This window comes from Triticum dicoccoides, chromosome 7B (genome assembly GCF_002162155.2).
Source record: "Triticum dicoccoides isolate Atlit2015 ecotype Zavitan chromosome 7B, WEW_v2.0, whole genome shotgun sequence".
Lineage (NCBI taxonomy): Eukaryota > Viridiplantae > Streptophyta > Magnoliopsida > Poales > Poaceae > Triticum > Triticum dicoccoides.
This window is the reverse complement of record NC_041393.1, coordinates 565,484,235-565,499,246: the sequence shown is the minus strand read 5'-3', so window position 1 is coordinate 565,499,246 and position 15,012 is coordinate 565,484,235. Positions and strand designations below refer to the sequence as shown.

General features: G+C 45.4%; 1 long non-coding RNA gene across 3 annotated transcripts; it reads left to right on the top strand.

Moving 5' to 3' along the window:
* Positions 1-12,334: 12,334 nt before the first annotated feature.
* Positions 12,335-14,844, top strand: LOC119335897. Of its 3 annotated transcripts, none has more exons than XR_005162118.1 (3): positions 12,335-13,071; positions 13,464-13,556; positions 13,728-14,844. It is a non-coding gene; the product is annotated as an uncharacterized LOC119335897 (long non-coding RNA). The 3 variants fall into 3 exon arrangements; XR_005162120.1 differs by having other exon boundaries at positions 13,464-14,247; positions 14,336-14,844; XR_005162119.1 differs by having other exon boundaries at positions 13,464-14,435; positions 14,547-14,844.
* The last annotated feature ends 168 nt before the right edge of the window (positions 14,845-15,012 follow it).

Here is a 15,012-nt window from a genome sequence, read left to right as displayed (position 1 = left end):
ATGGGCGTCGGGGCGAGTAGCCCCAGTTCGTCTTCGCCCGCGGGGGCGCGATGGCAAAGGCCGGAAGGTTGATGCGATCCGCACCAAGGTTGCGGACATAGAAGAAGGAGTTCTGCCACTTTTTGGCAGAATCCTCCAACGGGATCTTGGGGAAATCTGCACCCGACCGCTTCGAGATGACGGCGGCACCGCAGTCGGCGAACTCCCCAGCTGACGGGCCCTGCTGCTTCAAGGAGAAGAAGCGCGCCCATAGGTCGATCGAGGGCTCGACCCCCAGGTACCCCTCGCAGAGGGTGACGAAGCCGAAGAGCTGGATGATGGCACCAGCGCCAAGATGATGCGGCTGGAGCCCGAAGAACTCCAGGAACGCGCGGAAGAAGGTGCTCGCCGGCAGCCCAAACCCGCGCTCGAAGTGCGTGAGGAAGACCACGCGCTCCTGCCCCTCGGGCCGAGGCCTCTGCTCACCGCGCGGCAGGCGGATGCCACGTCCGTCTCCCACGGTAGGCACCGGTCGCCCGGAGTTGGGTGATGTCCTTGGTGGTGACATTCGAACCCATCCAGGAGCCCGATGGCAGCGCCATGATCAAAGGAAGGAGAAAGAAGATGGACGACGAAGGAGTTCTACTCGGAGCAGTGGGCGCCGCAATGCGTGAGTTGTAAAGAGCGGAGCGAGAGCAAAGGGACAGGAGGGCGCGAGCGAGAATAATGTCCGCCGCCCCCTGCCCCTCGATTTATAACCCTCAGTTTAAACGTGGGGAAGTGGGGAAGTGGGATCGTCTGCTGATAATCCCCAAGTGCAGGGAATCATCGTAGCAATTCCCAAAGGTGGAAGTGATAAGTATGGAGTGTCGAACCCACAAGGAGCTAAAGGTAAGATCAATATTTTCTCAAGCCCTATTTGCCACTGATACGACTCTACGTGCACCGAACGTTTGCTTCCAACTAGCTACAAGAAATAAAACGATGTTGTGGGTATGTAGAGGATAACTTTGTATGATATCGGAGAGCTAAAATATAAAAGTAGGTGATGTTATCATAAAGTTAGAATATATTACTAAATATTACAAATAGCAAGTGTGGAATAATGGTGAATCGGTGTGCGGAATTGTCCCAGGAAATTGTTAACAAGATCGATAATCACTATTGCACTTTCATATGAGGGAGACGCATAAGCTAACATACTTTCTCAACTTGGATCATATGCACTTACGATTGGAACTCTAGCAAGCGTCCGCAGCTACTAAAGATCATTAAGGTAAAACCCAACCATAGCATTAAAGCATCAAGTCCTCTTTATTCCCATACACAACAACCTACTTACTCGGGTTTGTGTTTCAGTCACTCACGCAACCCACTATAAGCGAATCATGAACATATTGCAACACCCTACAGCGGGAATCCCTCACGCTTGCGCGACACGGAAGGCACCATAGGTCAGCATCAAAGTAACACATACAACTCATACCAATCTAAATCATCAATCAACCCAAAGACAAAAGATATCTACTCAAAATATCATAGGATGGCAACACATCATTGGATCATAATATGTGGCATAAAGCACCATGTTCAAGTAGGGATTACAGCGGGGTGCGGGAGAGTGGACCGCGTAAAAGAGATGAGGATGGTCATGATGATGGGGATGTTGATGAAGACGATCACCGCGGCGATGATTCCCCTCCTGATGGCACTCCGGTGCCACCAAGAGAGAGGAGGAGAGGTTCTCCCCCTTGTGCTTCCTCCTCCATGGCTTTCCCCCTCTGGTCCTTGTCCTTCATGGCGATGATAGCCCCTCTAAGATCCTCCTCCATGGCCTCCGATGATGATGGCCCCCTCCGGCAGGGTGCCGGAGAGGGCCTAGATTGATTTCTCGTGGCTACAGAGGCTTGCGGCGGTGGAACTTCCGATATAGGTTAATTCCCGAAGGTTTCTGTATTTATAGGAATATTTGTCGTTGGTTTCACGTCAGGGGGGTCTCCGGGCTGTCCACAAGATAGGGGGTGCGCCCTAGGGGGGCGCCCCCCACTCTCGTGGGCAGCCCGGGACTCTTCTGGCCCAACTCCGATGCTCCATGGTCTTCTTTTGGTCCATAAAAAATCCTCAAAAATTGGCACGTCAATTGGACTCAGTTTGGTATCCCTTTTCTGTCAAACACAAAAACAAGGAAAAAACAGAAACTGGCACTGGGCTCTAGGTTAATAGGTTAGTCCCAAAAATCATATAAAATGACATATAAATGCATATAAAACATCATAGATGGATAATATAATAGCATGAATACTTCATAAATTATAGATACATTGGAGACGTATCAGCATCCCCAAGCTTAATTCCTGCTCGTCCTTGAGTAGGTAAATGATAAAAGAAATAATTTATGAAGTGTGAATGCTAGCAGGTGCACAAGTTTGATCAATGATAATTTCAATCACCTTTTCTAGCATCAATATGTGTCATAATAATAGCTTATCTCATAAAACTTTTCATGATCAAGTAACAATCTATTCACAATGTCAAGTATGGTTCAAAAACTTCATTGAGAGCTAACAAACTATAATCTCAGTCATTGAAGCAATTGCAATTTATCATAACATCAGAAAGAGTCAAGAATAGAGCTTTTCAGCAAGTCCGCATACTCAACTATCATATAGCCTTCTACAATTGCTAACACTCATGCAATACTTGTGGTTATGGAGTTTCAGCCAGACACTGAGAAAGATAGGGGCTTATTGTGTTACCTCCCAACGTATTCACCTTTAGGTGATGTCAACAATAATAGCCATGCTAACTTACATCTAATTGGATATATATATATCATGATCTTTCAAACACGAGGAGCTTGCCAAAGGATAAAATAAAAAAGGGAAAGGTGAGGATCACCTTGACTCAAGCATAAAGTAAAAACATAAAGTAAAAGATAGGCCCTTCGCAGAGGGAAGTAGAGGTTGTCATGCGCTTTTAGGGTTGGATACAAAAAATCTTAATGCGAAAGAACGTCACTTTATATTGCCCCTTTATGTGGACCTTTATTATGCAGTCTGTCACTTTTATTACTTCCACAACAAGATCGTACAAAGCTTATTTTCTCCACACTAATAAGTTATGCATATTTAAAGAGCAATTTTTATTGCTTGCACCGATGACAACTTACTTGAAGGATCTTACTCAATCCATAGATAGGTATGGTGGACTCTCATGGCAAAACTGGGTTTAAGGATATTTGGAAGCACAAGTAGTATCTCTACTTGGTGCAAGGAATTTTGGCTAGCATGAGGGGGAAAGGGCTCAACATGTTTAGAAGGTCAATGACAATATACTTTAACTGAGATGTGAGAAAACACAAATCATTACGTTGTCTTCCTTGTCCAACGTCAACTCTTTTAGCATGTCATACTTAATGAGTGCTCCCAATCATAAAAGATGTCCAAGATAATATATTTGTATGCGAACCTCTCTTTCCTTGTTACTTTCTATTAATTGCAACGATGACCAAAACTACGTTTGCCAACTCTCAACAACTTTTATGCCTCATACTCTTTATATGTGAAGTCATTACTATCCATGTTATAATCATATGAAACATATAAAAATTCAGATGTATGACATTCAATTCATTCCCCCATTTACTCATAGGATATACATGAAGCACATGAGTAAATGACAAACTACTCCAAAAGATATGAGTGAAGGACATTGAGTAGTCAAATAATTAACTAGCCATGGGAGGGTCCCTTTTTCTATTCAATATTTCAGATCCAATGATTTTATTCAAACAGCAAGTAAAATCGAAAACACACTCCAAGCAAAACACATATCATGTGACGAAAATATAGCTCCGAGTAAGATGTACCGATAGTTTTGAAGACGAAAGAGGGATGCCTTCCGGGGCATCCCCAAGCTTAGGCGCTTGAGTCTTCCTTGAATATTACCTTGGGGTGGCTTGGGCATCCCCAAGCTTAGGGTCTTTACACTCCTTATTCTCCTCATATCGATATCTCGCCCAAAACTTGAAAACTTCAATCACACATAACTTAATGGAATTTCATGAGATAGGTTAGTATGATAAAGAGTAAACCATGCACTTTCGTACTGTAAAAGACAAGGTTCATAATTGTTTTCACATAATTCCTACTGTAACATATCATTTCTACGATTTATATTGAGAAATATAAGCCATAGAAACTAGAAAACAAGCAAACTATGCAGTGAAAACAGAATCTGTCAGAAACAGAACAGTCTGTAATGATCTGAACAATAACCATACTTCTGCTACTCCAAAAATTATGAAATAAATTGGTGGACGTGAGGAATTTGTCTATTAATCTTCTTCAAAATGAATCAACTCAAAATCACTCTTCTGTAAAAAATGACAGCTAATCTCGTGAGCGCAAAGTTTCTGTTTTTTACAGCAAGATCACATTAACTTTCACCCAAGTCTTCCCAAAGGTCTTACTTGGCACTTTATTGAAACGAAATCTATAAAGCATGATTAATACAGTAGCTTAATCATGTATACACACAAAAACATTAAGGATAAATATTGGGTTGTCTCCCAACAAGCGCTTTTATTTAATGCCTTTTAGTTAGGCATAATGAATTCAATGATGCTCGCATAAAAGAAAAGAGTTGAAACACAAAGAGAGCATCATGAAGAATATGACTAGCACATTTAAATCTAACTCTCTTCCTATGCCTAGGGATTTTGTGAGCACACAATCTATAGGTACAAAAGTCAACTAGCATAGGAAGGCGAAACAAGTATAACTTCAAAACTTTAAGCACATAGAGAGGAAACTTGATATTATTGCAACTCCTACAAGCTCATATTCCTCCCTCATAATATTTTTCAGTGGCAACATGGATAGCAACTTTGTTCTCATACTCAATTGGAACCTCTTCTGAAATAGTGGAATACTAACTAAAGTTGACACTCTTCCAAATCCACTTTCATAAATATCGTACGAAGATTCAACACCCTCCAAGATAGTGGGATCACTAATTCCTAAAGTTGACACTCTTCCAAACCCACTTTAAATTATAGTATTATTCATACTCCAAAAGATATAAGTGAAGTTCTTGGAGCATTCTACAATTAATATAGACTAACCAACATCCAAGCTCGAGATATATAAGTGAAGGGTACGAAGCATCCTATAAAACCATACTCAAACGATTTAAGTTAAGCAGAAAGAGCAATTCTATAAGATCATACTTAAAAGATATAAGTGAAGCACATGAAGTATTATATAAATCAATGAAGAGATATCTCATAATATCATAATTCTTAAAGAAAAATAAAAACACAAAGGACACGAATCATGTGAACAAATCAAAAAACGAGGTATACCGATATTTGTTGAAGAAGAAAGATGGGATGCCAACCGGGGCATCCCCAAGCTTAAATGCTTGAGTATCCTTTAAAATATTTACTTGGGGTGCCTTGGAAATCCCCAAGCTTGAACTCTTGTCTCTCTTTATTCTTCTCACATCGGTAACTCCTCGTTCTTCAAACACTTCATTCACAAAAACTTAAACAAAAACTTGTGAGATCCGTTAGTGTAATAAAGCAAACTACCACTTTAAGGTACTGTAATTAACTCATTATTTATTTGTATTGGTGTTAAACCTACTGTATTCAAACTTCTCTATGGTTCATACCCTTACATACTAGCCATAGATGCATCAAAATAAGCAAACAACACACGAAAAACAGAATCTGTCAAGAACAGGATAGTCTATAGTAATCTGGAAGTTTAGTAAACTTCTGTAACTCCAAAAATTATGAAATAAATTTGACAATTTGAACAATTTGTACAGAAGTAATGTACAAAAATTTTCAGACCCATTTGACTTTCCAGAAAAAAATGTAAATTCATGCACTACAGCCAAAGTTTCTATTTTTGTTCTGCACATAGTAAGCAAGCAATCTTATCACACTAAAACCAAAGCTTGGCACATTATTTTTATAATACAATGGATATATACAAGGGGATAATTATTTACAGATAAACTTCCATGAAAAATTCTACATTGCTTCCGTGAGCATGAACACAAGTGCTCAAGTCGACCCTCACTTCTTCAATGCATAACTTTCCAATCACTTCTCTTTTTGAAAAACTTTTTTAGGCATGAGAGGCAAGTAATTATTTTTTCGGTATTTTCATTCTTTTGAATTTTTTTGTATGTTTCACCCACAACTAAACAGAAACAAAAAGTAAAAACAAAATCTACTTAGTGAAGAAAGCAAACAAGCACACACGAGAATATCAACCCCACGCTATTGCTCCCCGGCAACGGCGCCAGAAAAGAGCTTGATAATCCCCAAGTGCAGGGAATCATCGTAGCAATTCCCAAAGGTGGAAGTGATAAGTATGGAGTGTCGAACCCACAAGGAGCTAAAGGTAAGATCAATATTCTCTCAAGCCTTATCTGCCACTAATACGACTCTACGTGCACCGAACGTTTGCTTCCAACTAGCTACAAGAAATAAAACTATGTTGTGGGTATGTAGAGGATAACTTTGTATGATATCGGAGAGCTAAAACATAAAAGTAGGTGCTGTTATCATAAAGTTAGAATATATTACTAAATAGTATAAATAGCGAGTGTGGAATAATGGTGAATCGGTGTGCGGAATTGTCCTAGGAAATTGTTAACAAGACTGATAATCACTATTGCAGTTTCATATGAGGGAGAGGCATAAGCTAACATACTTTCTCAACTTGGATCATATGCACTTATGATTGGAACTCTAGCAAGCGTCCGCAACTACTAAAGATCATTAAGGTAAAACCCAACCATAGCATTAAAGCATGAAGTCCTCTTTATTCCCATACGAAACAACCTACTTACTCGGGTTTGTGTTTCAGTCACTCACGCAACCCACTATAAGCGAATCATGAACGTATTGCAACACCCTACAGTGGGAATCCCTCATGCTTGCGCGACACGGAGGGCACCATAGGACAGCATCAAAGTAAAACATACAACTCATACCAATCTAAATCATCAATCAATCCGAAGACAAAAGATATCTACTCAAAACATCATAGGATGGCAACACATCATTGGATCATAATATGTGGCATAAAGTACCATGTTCAAGTAGGGATTACAGCAGGGTGCGGGAGAGTGGACCGCGTAAAAGAGATGAGGATGGTGATGATGATGGTGATGTTGATGAAGACAATCACTGCGGCGATGATTCCCCTCCCGATGGCACTCCGGTGCCACCAAGAGAGAGGAGGAGAGGTTCTCCCCCTTGTGCTTCCTCCTCCATGGCTTTCCCCCTCTGGTCCTTGGCCATGGCGATGATGGCCCCTCCGAGATCCTCCTCCATGGCCTCCGATGATGATGCCCCCCTCCGGCAGGGTGCCGGAGAGGGCCTAGATTGATTTCTCGTGGCTACAGAGGCTTGCGGCGGCGGAACTTCCGATCTAGATTAATTCCCGATGGTTTCTGTATTTATAGGAATATTTGGCGTTGGTTTCACGTCAGGGGGGTCTCCGGGCTATCCACGAGATAGGGTGGGGGGGCGCCCCCACTCTCGTGGGCAGCCCGTGACTCTTCTGGCCCAACTCCGATGCTCCGTGGTCTTCTTTTGGTCCATAAAAAATCCTCAAAAATTGGCACGTCAATTGGACTCCGTTTGGTATCCCTTTTCTGTAAAACACAAGAACAAGGAAAAAATAGAAACTGGCACTGGGCTCTAGGTTAATAGGTTAGTCCCAAAAATCATATAAAATGACATATAAATGCATATAAAACATCATAGATGGATAATATAATAGCATGAATACTTCATAAATTATAGATACGTTGGAGACGTATCATCTGCACGCGCCCGTTCCACTACCCCACAATAAGTGTGCACGTACACGCGCAGTTACTGCCCGGGGAAGTGCAACCGGCCCCTAGATGCCGCAATAAATCCGCGCGCATGGACCGAGGGCGCACGGTGGTGGGCCCCGGCCCGTCGCCTAGTCCCGTCATGTGCGTGGCCTGTTAGGCCCCTCCGACTTCCGGGCACCACGTGGCGCCCGCGTGAAGCCCGAGGGATTGCCCCAAGATTCGACGGACTCCTCGGTTCCCACCACGACCGGGATGTCGCGATCCGGTTTTCGAGAAAACCGGTACACAGTGGGTGTTGTCGGACCCGGCGCTTGCAGAATCCGCCTTGCTTAAGGGGGAAACTGCGAAGGCCACTCATCCGAAGACGGCAGACCTTCACAGCTTTGGGGACTACTGTCAGGGGGATGGACCCCGGGCAGGCAACGGAACCCGGATCCTCTTCAAAAATAACAGGGTTGGCACCGCCCCTTAAAACCGGCACGCGCTTGGCCGGGTCGCTCGACCCGGCCAAGCCCCGCAAGCCGGCCAGACTCACTGACCCGGCAAGACACGCCGACTCGGCCCCAACGACTAGCGCAAGACAGCCGAACCCGGCACGACCAAAGCTTCCTCGACAAGCGAGCGCCACCCGCGGCGTGCTGCACAATCCAGCCGCGAGTCAGCTCCTGTCCCATCCAGGCTGTACGATGGGGACGAGTCTGCAATCAACAATGACCGAGGCAATAGTGCCCCGCCCATGCCCCTGGTCAGCAGGAACGTGGCAACAGTGCCCCTCACCTGCCCGCTGACCAGGGCTGGCGTGGCTACAGTGCCCCCGCCCTCATCGCTAACGACAGCAAGCGGCAACCTGACGAAGAGCACTGTAGTGACTCGACTCGGCCACACCCTGACGCTCGACAAGACGGCGCATAGTCCCCCTAGGCCCACGGGGCCCGCACCTAGGGGAACCCGGCAAACCACAAGCCCTCAGCGGGACCCAGCCTGGGTCCCCGGACACCGACAATACGGACCCACCGACTTGTAACATTACCATTGTACCCCTGGGGGGTTGGTCTATAACCCCCCCCCCCCCAAGGAGCCCACGATCAGAGAGGGAGGCGGGCAAGAAACTGATACGAGAGAAAAGCAAGTAAGCATATGACTAGCCACCAAACAATAACACCGGAGAGAAGGAGCAGCCCAAGCCTTGGCCAGCTTCCTTCCTCCTCCATACAGCTCCAGGAGCAACATTGTACTATCGATCATCCAACTACACTCGGCAGGACTAGGGGTATTATCTCTCCGGAGAGCCCCGAACCTGGGTATGTCCGGCGTACCGCGCCCGCTCATGCCAACCTCGCCTCGGGAGTCCACCAGTGCCCTCGAGCCTCCTCCTCTCTTTAGCCATCCCTTGGCATCTATCGTGCGCCCACCACGACACCCCCCTTTCCTATTCCAAGAAGGAGAAGGGGGAAGGAGGATGTGGAGAGAAGGAAGGAGAGGGGGAGCGTCGCCCCTTCCCCTTGTCCAATTCGTACTGGGGAAAGGGGGGTCACGTGCCACCTCTTGGCTGCCCTCTCTCTTCTCCACTAAGGCCCATGAGGCCCAATAGCTTCCCGGGGGGTTCCGGTAACCCTCGGTACTCCGGTTATATCCGAAACTTCTCCGAAACACTTACGATGTCTGAATATAGTCGTCCAATATATCAATCTTTATGTCTCGACCATTTCGAGACTCCTCGTCATGTCCGTGATCACATCCGGGACTTCGAACTACCTTCGGTACATCAAAACACATAAACTCATATTATCGATCGTCACCGAACGTTAAGCGTGCGGACCCTACGGGTTCGAGAACTATGTAGACATGACCGAGACACATCTCCGGTCAATAACCAATAGCGGAACCTGGATGCTCATATTGGCTCCCACATATTCTATGAAGATCTTTATCGGTCAAACCGCATAACAACATACGTTGTTCCCTTTATCATCGGTATGTTACTTGCCCGAGATTCGATCATCAGTATCTCAATACCTAGTTCAATCTCGTTACCGGCAAGTCTCTTTACTCATTCTGTAATGCGTCATCCTACAACTAACTCATTAGTCACATTGCTTGCAAGGCTTATAGTGATGTGCATTATCGAGAGGGCCCAGAGATACCTCTCCGACAATCAGAGTGACAAATCCTAATCTTGACCTATGCCAACACAACAAGTACCATCGGAGACACCTGTAGAGCACCTTTATAATCACCCAATTACGTTGTGACGTTTGGTAGCACACAAAGTGTTCCTCCGGTATTCGGGAGTTGCATAATCTCATAGTCATAGGAACATGTATCAGTCATGAAGAAAGCAATAGCAATATACTAAATGATCAAATGCTAAGCTAACGGAATGGGTCAAGTCAATCACATCATTCTCTAATGATGTGATCCCGTTAATCAAATGACAACTCATGTCAATGCTAGGAAACTTAACCATCTTTGATTCAACGAGCTAGTCAAGTAGAGGCATACTAGTGACACTTTGTTTGTCTATGTATTCATACATGTACTAAGTTTCCGATTAATACAATTCTAGCATGAATAATAAACATTTATCATGATATAAGGAAATATAAATAACAAATTTATTATTGCCTCTAGAGCATATTTCCTTCAAATATGTAGGAGCCAATATGAGCATCCAGGTTCCGCTATTGGTTATTGACCAAAGACGTGTCTCAGTCATGTCTACATAGTTCTCAAACCCGTATGGTCCACATGCTTAACGTTCGGTGACGATCGGTAATATGAGTTTATGTGTTTTGATGTACCAAAGGTAGTTCGGAGTCCCGAATATGATCACAGACATGACGAGGAGTCTCGAAATGGTCGAAACGTAAAGATCGATATATTGGATGACTATGTTTGGACATCTGAAGGGTTCCGAGTAAGTTTGGACAAATACCGGAGTACCAGGGGGTTAACGGAACCCCCCGGGGAGTGTAATGGGCCTCATCGGCCTTGGTGGAGAGAGGAAGGGGCGGCCAGGGCAGGCCACGCGCCCCTCCCCTCTGGTCCGAATTGGACTAGGAGGGGGGCGGCGCCCCCCCCCCTTTCCTTCCCCCTCCCTCCTCCTTCCTTCCCTCCTACTCCTACTCTTGGCAGGGGTGGAATCCTACTTCCGGTGGGAGTAGGACTCCCCTTGGGGCGCCTAGGAGGCCGGCCCCTTCCCCCTCCTCCACTCCTTTATATACGGAGGAGGGGGGCACCCCATAGACACACAAGTTGATTATTGATCTTTTAGCCGTGTGCGGTGCCCCCTCCACCATATTCCACCTCGGTTATATCGTAGCGGTGCTTAGGCAAAGCCCTGCGTCGGTAGCTTCATCATCAATGTCATCACACCGTCGTGCTGACGGAACTCTCCCTTGAAGCTCTACTGGATCGTGAGTTCGTGGGACGTCACCGAGCTGAACGTGTGCAGATCGCGGAGGTGTCGTATGTTCGTTACTAGGATCGGTCGATTGTGAAGGCTTATGACTACATCAACCGCGTTGTCATAACACTTCCGCTTACAGTCTACGAGGATACGTGGACAATATTCTCCCCTCTCATTGCTATGCATCACCATGATCTTGCATGTGCGTAGAATTTTTTTTTTTGAAATTACTACGTTCCCCAACAACATGTGTAGGAGAATCCCTTATAAAGGAATCTCAACTCTTATCCACTCATGAGGTGGTACTAAACTCTTCACCATCATGTCATTACACTTCACATGGGCCTTTGAAAGTTTAAGGAATTATTATTTATATGGGCCTAAACCTCATCTATAGTTGAGCAGAAATTACAGGGGTGCAGTTGGAAGTTTATAAGACGGCTGAGAGAAATCAGGGTAAATATCCAAGGACCAAGACGAAATCATCCTCAGATCCAATGGTCAGCACCGCAGTCGCACAGAATCTTCATTGCCGAGAGTCACTGAGCTCTACCAGGCCTCAGTTTTTTGAAAGTCTTTACTTGTGGGATGGTATACTACTGATAACTCCAGAGAGCTTATTACCGTCTGCATATTTCTGAAACAGATACTGCATCAAGGCAAGCTAGAACGGCGACCGGTTTGAGCATTGCAACTAATCTTTATCTTTATCTTTACCTACTACTCCCTCCGTTTCTAAATATTTGTCTTTTTAGATATTTTAAATGGACTATCACACGAATATATATATAGATATATTTTACAGTGTAGATTCACTCATTTTGCTTTGTATGTAGTCACTTGTTGAAATCTCTAAAAAGACAAATATTTAGGAATAGAGGAAGTAATAAAATGGCTACCGCGTCTGTGTGCTTACCCGTGGCGGTCTTTTTACAAATAGGCCCTCCTGTTTTCTAGGAATTACACCCGCAGTCTCTCCTTAAGTGTATTCTGAAAAATCGTTTCGGGTTTACTAATTTACCCCTCAGTTTGTTAGAATTCAACCCGCGATCTGAAGAACGGCGGCGGCCGCTCCAGCTTGCAGCGGACGGATCTATGTGCGGCAGGGGCTGGGGAGGATCCGAGACGGGCGGCGACGACGTGGGTCGCCGATGACAACGAGGAAAGCCAGAGCGCGACTTCCCGGGCGGACCCATGGCATCCGGGGCTCCTGTCAGAAAGGAGACAGGGAGATGGGGGGAGGAGAAAAGGGGGGAAAGGAGGGGAGGTGCGGCGACAGGAGGTCGGACGAGGCGGCGGCTTCCTGCAGTAGACGGCAACGCGGTGCAGGGTGCTGTCCACGGGTGTCATGGGGCCGTCCTCCTCACCTCAGCTTCCTGGACCTCACACGCCTGCTCCCTTGCCAAGTACGTACGTCCAAGCGGCCACCATACTCACCACCTCCGCCGACTTCCCCTATGGTGCCAATCTCAAGAGCCCCGACAGCTCGATTCCGTGCATCCCGGCTCGATTACTTCAAGGAGGAGGAGGATGAACGCGTGGCGGAGGTCCTGGACACGGCCGACTGTCCCAGGAAGGTCTGCAGCAACGGCGGCCTCTGGTGCACGCGGAGGTCTCCGTCTCCGTGGAGGTGGAAATTTAATTCGACCTCACCTGGGGCTGCCGGCGGACTCCTCCCGAAGCTCCTGCACGCCGCCACGATGAGCACGCCCAGGCTCGTGATGGCCTCGAATACAAATACGGTCTGCGGCCACAGGCGGAGACCAGCGCCCTCTGGATCGCCAAGCTCTGTTCAAACCAAAAGACAAGCGTAGGTCAGTGCATATCATTGATCAGTATATGTTTGTCATTGCCAACTAGATATACTGCTGTAGATTGCCGAAGATAAAGCCATTTCTCAAAGGTTTTTGCTGCTACTGGTTGTTGGATTCATCAGACAGATAGCCTTTTAGAGTTGGCAATGGATTTGGGATTATTGATAGCCTAGCCACTGAACAGCGAACAACGGAGTCAGATGTGGCTCGGAGGGCAAATACTTCACCGGCATTAATAAAACTCATACGTGCACATAGAGCAGTCCTGAATGGTTCACCACAAAACTTCAGAAGTATCCAGACTTGCTAAACTTTTATTCATTAACAGTGAGAGTAAGATGTCTTGACAATTAGTCCGCTGGAAAATCTTATGTGCTATTTGTTTCATGTAGGTTTTCGAATTGCTTGAAGTTATACAGTTGAGATGTCTAGACATTTCAATGAAATACCCTCAGTTGCTTTGAAATCTGAGAGCTGAATCGTAGGTGTGCATTTGAACCTGTGAAATTATTATTTTGTTTTTTGTTATCTCATCAATTTTGCCCTGCCATACAGAAATGTCCATTTGGTTTCTGTCTGCTGTCCTGCAGACGGACTCAATAGTGGCTCTGTTATCTTGCTGTTGATTGAGTTGATTCCTATTTTTCCTCTGGCAGAAATTGAAAACAGATAAGTGCAGATAATAAGCGCGAACAGGTCCATCAATTTCGCGAACCCCATATATCCATGATCTGATAAGCTGGACCTGAGATCAAATATCACACTGATTATTGATTGCAGAAAGCTAAGTATCAACTATGCCCGAATAATGAGCGGATGCTTTGCAGATTTTGTCTTCTGTAGACTGAATACTGCCAGTGACTATATTATCCAGCAGAGCACTTATATGCCTTCACTAAGAACAAAAGGTGGGTACTTGCAACCACTTATTCTTCCTTGTAACTGCAAAAAGAATATCCTCAGGAGATGAGTGGCCAATATAAGCAGGCAACAGAATTTGCTTGCTTGATATGAGATGCCCAGCATTATTATGTCTGTGTTACGCAGAGGTCTCCGTGGAGGTGGAAATTTAATTCGGCCTCACCTGGGGCTGCCGGCCTCCCTGAGCTCCTGCTGCCGGCGGCCTCCTCCCGAAGCTCCTGCCGGCCTCCTCCCAGAGCACCAAGCACGAACAAGGTACCGTGCTGCACACCTGAAGGTCACCCATCTACTCTCCGCAAGCCAAATCCTCTTTTGAAATTGAGCAGTTGATCAAATTAACTAGGAAACCTTGACACACACTTGCGTCCAGTAGCTCGATCTGCTGGTGCTAGGAGGGGATTACCCTTAGAGTTGCAGCCGGTGCTGAGCACTCATAGTTTCAGGTATTATTTCTTAGTTAATTTGTTCAAGATGGATGTGGCTGATTCGATATTTCGATTGGAAAAAATTCTTGAAGTCTGTAACCCAGTTTATGTCTCAATGAGCCAAAACAGTGGGAAGTTTCTGTTTCGTGGAAGAACTATGAGTGCAAGCGAACCAAGAAGCACACAAAACAGTGAGCTAACTATAGTCCCGTTGAGCTCCTAGCTACAGCGTACTCAGCAGAGCACTGCTTGCGATGGAGGCTCATTGACATCTGCCAGATATAGTAAGGATAAAAATTATGTTTGCTGAACAACGGTTGTATTTATTTTCGCACAATGCGTTTTTACACATGCTTCTCAAAAATAATTACATTGTGTTTGCTGATCTGATGTTTAATCTCCATACACACAAATTATGTATTTATTTACGCTGCGAAACTGATATGCCCAATAGCATTGTGTCTTCCTTGAACACTAAGTTCACGCTTTAAAAAAGGTAATTTAAAATTGTGAAGTCCAGCTAAGAGAAAAATACATATCCATTTCTTTATTACCCCAGAGGGGCCCACCCTGGTGGGACCGAGAGAAAGGAAGT